The sequence below is a fragment of the Podarcis cretensis genome, assembly GCF_951804945.1.
Source record: "Podarcis cretensis genome assembly, chromosome: 17".
In the NCBI taxonomy this organism is placed as follows: Eukaryota; Metazoa; Chordata; class Lepidosauria; order Squamata; family Lacertidae; genus Podarcis; species Podarcis cretensis.
Window position 1 is genome coordinate 6,598,909 of NC_137187.1, and position 6,385 is coordinate 6,605,293.

General features: G+C 43.1%; 1 long non-coding RNA gene across 1 annotated transcript; it reads left to right on the forward strand.

The window, feature by feature from the left end:
* Positions 1 to 3,510: 3,510 nt before the first annotated feature.
* On the forward strand, positions 3,511 to 5,094 carry LOC307206654. The gene is made up of 2 exons (XR_013834461.1): positions 3,511 to 4,138; positions 4,911 to 5,094. It is a non-coding gene; the product is annotated as an uncharacterized lncRNA (long non-coding RNA).
* Positions 5,095 to 6,385: the final 1,291 nt, after the last annotated feature.

Sequence of the window (6,385 nt, forward strand, 5' to 3'; positions counted from 1 at the left end):
TGTTTAGCTGGTAAAATCTGATTTTACCAGTGTGTTTTTTATTTTTTGATATCTTTCCCTTGATGGAATAAACAAACATAAATTTATTTGCTTCAGTGAAGTAGACTAGCATTTTTCAAACATTATCTTACAAGTTTAGTCCATGTGAGATTAGAAGTATCTTGAACACTTGAAAAAGGAAGGCAATGAAGAATATTGTTCTTGTTGTCAGACTTCCCTTTCTTCTTCTCAATTTATATTGCATTGTTAGAAAATAATTGCATAAATAGCATAATGTCCACGAGTGGTGCAGAATTCTGTATAACAACATGGCGGAGTAGAGACTATACTACCATATTTAGAAACTGTCTCAGTAATAATAGGCATAGCCATCAGCTGGGCAATAACACAAGAGTTAGGTAAAGGTAAAGGTACCCCTGCCCATACGGGCCAGTCTTGACAGACTCTGGGGTTGTGCGCCCATCTCACTTAAGAGGCCAGGGGCCAGCGCTGTCCGGAGACACTTCCGGGTCACGTGGCCAGCGTGACATCGCTGCTCTGGCGAGCCAGAGCCGCACACGGAAACGCCGTTTACCTTCCTGCTGGTAAGCGGTCCCTATTTATCTACTTGCACCCGGAGGTGCTTTTGAACTGCTAGGTTGGCAGGCGCTGGGACCGAGCAGCGGGAGCGCACCCCGCCGCAGGGATTCGAACCGCCGACCTTTCGATCGGCAAGTCCTAGGCGCTGAGGCTTTAACCCACAGCGCCACCTTTCCTTGCCCCACACAAGAGTTAGGTACCACCTAACAAGAGTTAGGTACCACCATGGTAATTGTCTGCCTCTTGCCCAGTTCATGGGGTTCAAATCTCACTACAGCCTCACTGAAGTTAGAACAAAGCCCTTGCTCAACAAGACCTTGGCGACATTCAGCAGGAAGGTTGGTAGTACAATAGCTTTGTAAACAAGCATTTTGGTTTCCCTGCAAATGTCCTGGTCCTCAAACACACTGCACTTCAATCAGGAGAAAGCTGAACTCGCAGAGCTCGGGCGATGCTGAATTTCATCTTCCAAAGCAACTACTCTATTCTGAACTTTAAAATGGTAAGCGTAATGCTGGTGGTCAACAAAAGAGGTTCAATAACTCTCAAGGCAAATATAAAAAAATGTAGTATAAACACCAACAACTGAGAACCGCTGGCCTGCGAGTGCTCCAGTTCGAGAACAGCCTTTACGAAAGGTGTTGTGGGCTTTGAAGATGCTCGAACTCAGGATGAAAGGGAGAAAGGTGCTAAGAGGAAGGCATGCTTGGCAAATCCATGCCGTGATCAACTCCCGCTGGAAATGTCCCCACTGTGGAAGGATGTGTGGATCCAGAACTGGGCTCCACAGTCACGGACTCACTTTGAAAAACCATATATGTAAGACAATCTTACTCGGCTACGGACGTTTGCCGGAGAAGAAAAAGAAGACATTCAGCAAAACATGCATCCATTTTCTTCTGGTTTCCCAAAACTAGCTGTGATTATGGTCATTGATATCAGTCCGATGCTGTGGCTTCTGCAAGTTCCAAAACTATATGATGAGACTCTGGATCTTCCGCTGTTGAGTCTGATGGCATCATGGCCTGGCTAGGCATTAGTGATTTTATCCAAAAAGAAGGCCACAAACCTATCACAGCAGGTCACTGAGGTTCTAAGCCTTCTAACTGTGGAAACTGGTTGTTTCAGTACTTGGAAAAGCTCCACTCTGGAGAATGCAGAGATCTATTTGCTGCCATCAAACCCATGGAATGGGTATTTAGGTGAAGCTTAGAGTTTACTTAGGGACGCAGGTGGCGCTGTGGGTTAAACCACAGAGCCCAGGACTTGCCGATCAGAAGGTTGGCGGTTCGAATCCCCGCGACGGGGTGAGCTCCTGTTGCTCGGTCCCTGCTCCTGCCAACCTAGCAGCTCGAAAGCACGTCAAAGTGCAAGTAGATAAATGGGTACAAGTAGATAAATAGGTACTGCTCCAGCGGGGAAGGTAAACGGCGTTTCCATGCGCTGCTTTGGTTCGCCAGAAGCGGCTTAGTCATGCTGACCACATGACCCGGAAGCTGTACACTGGCTCCCTCAGCCAGTAAAGCGAGATGAGGCGCCGCAACCCGAGTCATCCGCGACTGGACCTAATGGTCAGGGTTCCCTTTACCTTTACTAGAGTTTACTTGGCGTAATTCACCATCATTGCATCTGCTTTCTTGTTACTCAGAAATCCCCACTAAAACTTGGAGACACCTGGAGTTCGCCCCCAGGTGGCGGATGTCCAAGAGCTATTTTTTTGCCAACTCACACAGTACAGTCTTCAGCTCAGGGTTCCACTGAATAACACAAGCCATTGCAACTTAATTCAGAGCACAGTTGTAACACGTTTATTATGAAAGCAAGATAAACCAATGAAACATTAACATCACTCTTATAGGAATAAATACAAGTTTTTCCAGACAGCTCTTGGAAGTGCGCTGTATTTAAAGCTCACAACTATTATTACAAAATTTTAAGAATTTTAAAAATACATGCACAAATGTGTACTTCTGCATTATGTATTTTTAATGCCAAATGAGAAAATTATTATATACCAATAAGTTGTTGCCACAGATCTGTTATAAGATCGAACAAGGTACAGTGGGTGGCTTCCATTGCTTATCCTACTTTCCAGGACCTTCTTCGGCCTCGTGGGATTTTATTATAGTGCCTTGAAATTTTCACCCAACACTTTGCTGAAATAATTGCTTACGGAGGGGGAAAAGCCCTTTCTATACCAGCGTTAATCTTTCAACCCAGTCCAATGCATGGAAGCCCCACTACATTCAGCAGTGCTTATACCACAGTAAGTGTGCACACAACTTAAGTATTTGCTTTTTCTTTTACAAATGTATTCACAAAATCCTTCCTCAAAATGTGCAAAAGTATTTCAGCATTGATTGTTCAAGTGTTCGCAGAGACTGTCTGCCTATAACATCCAATAATAGTGGTATTTGATAGTTGACATGCAAGAAATAATAGCTGAGGTTAATGGCCCCTAGTCTGCTGTGATAATGGTACAGTGGCTTTCATGCTATTATTATTATTATTATTTTATACCCCACCCATCTGGCTGGGTTTCCCCACCCGTTCTTGGCGGCCTCCAGGAAACAGAAATGGACTCTCACAGGAGATAAACCATTTAAATGTATGGAGCATAGAAATAGTTTTCCTGAGTGTTAACTCTTCACATCAACAAACCCATGTTACGGGAAAATCAATGTTAAATTCATGAGGTATATATTTGATGTTCTGGTGCTTGTATGTAAATTTTATGCACAGGTATTTAATGAAGGTAACATCTCACAAACTATGATGTCATGTAACGCCAGGGAGAGTATGACTCTGTTGGGTGACGGTGGTGAGCGACGCTGGGCAGAGATGCAAATGAATTTTGGTCTTCGGCAAATATTTCTGAGTAACATTTTCTACGTTGCTTCCTTTGCAAAGGAACTTTGGTGGGTTTGCAATAGTATGCAGGATTCTGTGGTATGTTCTATGGCACATACCCATTTCACAGAGTTTTATTGGGTGTCACAATTTTCATTTGAGAGTGCTCTCTGGGAAATCCAACATTCGCACGCTGCTTATCTTTTTCTGTAATGTACAATTGTGGTCATCAAATGGTCTTTCAGGAAAGCTTGTCCATGCTTACTGATAGTTTCACCATGGTTAAAGGGGTGTGTGGGGGGGACCCCTTGCTTTTAAAATGTGAATGGTGAAGTTGGAGCAATCAGCAAACTTTGAATATTTGCATTTTTCATTTCTGGTCATTTTGAGCCCATTCAATATCAGTGCAACAAGTTAGTTAGGGGCCATCTCACTGAGCATGACTAACTTGCTTGCAAATTGGAGTTGCAATGTGCTTTTTCAGTAATGTTGGACTAGATTCCCTTTGGAATCCTGGCTCCACAATTCTAAGCAGGTTGAGAATTAAGTATGACCCCTAGTGGGGTTTTTTGAATAGTGCACCATCTGCTCAATACTGTTCTCCCTGGACCAGCACAACAGCTACCAGCTTCAGGTTCTATAGGTTTTGTTGTTCTTCCAAAATATAGCTAATTAATTTGCTTCTGGCCGGGCAGGCATGCTTCTTTTTGTTGTTTAGTCGTGTCCGACTCTTCGTGACCCCATGGACCAGAGCACGCCAGGAACTCCTGTCTTCCACTGCCTCCCGCAGTTTGGTCAAACTCATGCTGGTAGTTTCGAGAACACTATCCAACCATCTTGTCCTCTGTCGTCTCCTTCTCCTTGTGCCCTCCATCTTTCCCAACATCAGGGTCTTTTCAAGGGAGTCTTCTCTTCTCATGAGGTGGCCAAAGTATTGGAGCCTCAGCTTCAGGATCTGTCCTTCCAGTGAGCACCCAGGGCTGATCTCCTTAAGAATGGATAGGTTTGATCTTCTTGCAGTCCATGGGACTCTCAAGAGTCTCCTCCAGCACCATAATTAAAAGCATCAATTCTTCGGCGATCAGCTTTCTTTATGGTCCATCTTTCACTTCCATACATCACTACTGGGAAAACCATTGCTTTTACTATACGGACCTTTGTTGGCAAGGTGATGTCTCTACTTTTTAAGATGCTGTCTAGGCTTGTCATTGCTTTCCTCCCAAGAAGCAGGCGTCTCTTAATTTCGTGGCTGCTGTCACCCTCTGCAGTGGTCATGCAGCCCAAGAAAGTAAAATCTCTCACTGCCTCCATTTCTTCCCCTTCTATTTGCCAGGAGGTGATGGGACCAGTGGCCATGATCTTTGTTTTTTTTTTATGTTGAGCTTCAGACCATATTTTGCGCTCTCCTCTTTCACCCTCATTAAAAGGTTCTTTAATTCCTCCTCACTTTCTGCCATCAAGGTTGTTTCATGCTTCTTTAGGCTTATGGTATTCTGCAGGAATTAAAAGGTGACAAAACAATGCTTTCAAAGCATATGTGTGTGTACATTTCACACTTCAAAATCACAAACAGAATTGCTAAAGCTTTAGTTGTGTGTCCTAATATATAAATGTATAGGAATAATGCAAGGTCAACACAAGAATAAAACACTTGGCGTTAACCCATAACTTAGTTTACATCCAGATTTCATGCATGTTTTCTTAGAAAGAGCCACTGATTTCTAAGGAACTTTGAATAAATAAGCATAAAATAGGGATTGCTCTCAATGCTGTGTTTTATAACCGGAGAACAAGTTAGCTATTTCGGTATGAATTTTCTCTTAATTGAGGGATGGAAAGTTTTTCCTTTCCTGAGGACAATGTTAGTTTCTACTAAGCCAGAGTAAAATTAACCTGAAAATGTTCTCACTATGAATTTTTGCACCTCAATTAAAAAAGAAAAAACCAAGTTGGGGTGATATTGCATGTTCCATTTTGGGAGCACTAGTTTCCTAACGGAGTATAACTAAAGGCGTATAAATCAGTTACATGCCACTGAAAAAGTTTGTAGTGAAGATTACACACTACTGATTCTAGAATGTATTTTAATTAATTGACAGTGCAATTTTATGTACTGTGCTATTTTTACCTGTTGTTAGGCACTCTGAGCCCGGCTTTGGCCGAGGATGTGGGATATTATCTAATCTATCTATCTATCTATCTATCTTGCAGTGGCCTCTGCGGAAGAGCCAACAGCTCAGAACTCAAGAGAGAAAAGAACAAGATGTGGAGCGTTTTGCAAAATATTTCCCCCCTCCACCCCTTTTCCTCCTCCTTTCACCTGGGAGCACATCAGGTCCAAAGGTTTTTTTGGGGGGGGAGGGGGGCAGAGAGCTGCTCCCTATCTCCATGCGCAGCAGCCTTTGATACTGTTAGCATAGCAGATAACCTCAAATATGGCAAATGGGTATTTTCTGGATTATGACCCCCCCCATTTTATTTTAAATGCCTTTGGTGCAAATGTATCCTCCTAGACCAGGCAGGTCCAACTTCCAAGAGACTGCGATCTACTCCCACTATTAAAAAAAAACTGGCAGTGATCTACCCATTGTTGAGCTTTTTTAAAGGGAGGATGAGCCAATGTTGCTGAGCTTTTTTTGTGTGGAGTGTGGGTGTCTATTTTTATTCAAATCCCATCAATGCTCAGTCTTACAAATCGAGTCTCACCATTCAAAATGATGTCTAAAACAAAGTTCGTAGACAACAGAATAACTAGCTTTTGCAACACACATGTACGGTAGGTATATTGGATTCAAACGACATTTCAGGAAATAAGAAACCTGGGATTGCTGGTATTTAGAGCAAGAGTCAAGCTCCACACTCTCATGAGAAACAGATCCAGAGAACCTGAAATTCCCCATGCAGGCAACACACTAGCCGCTGCTCTGAGGGTTCAGTCAAAAGGTTTGGTCAAAAC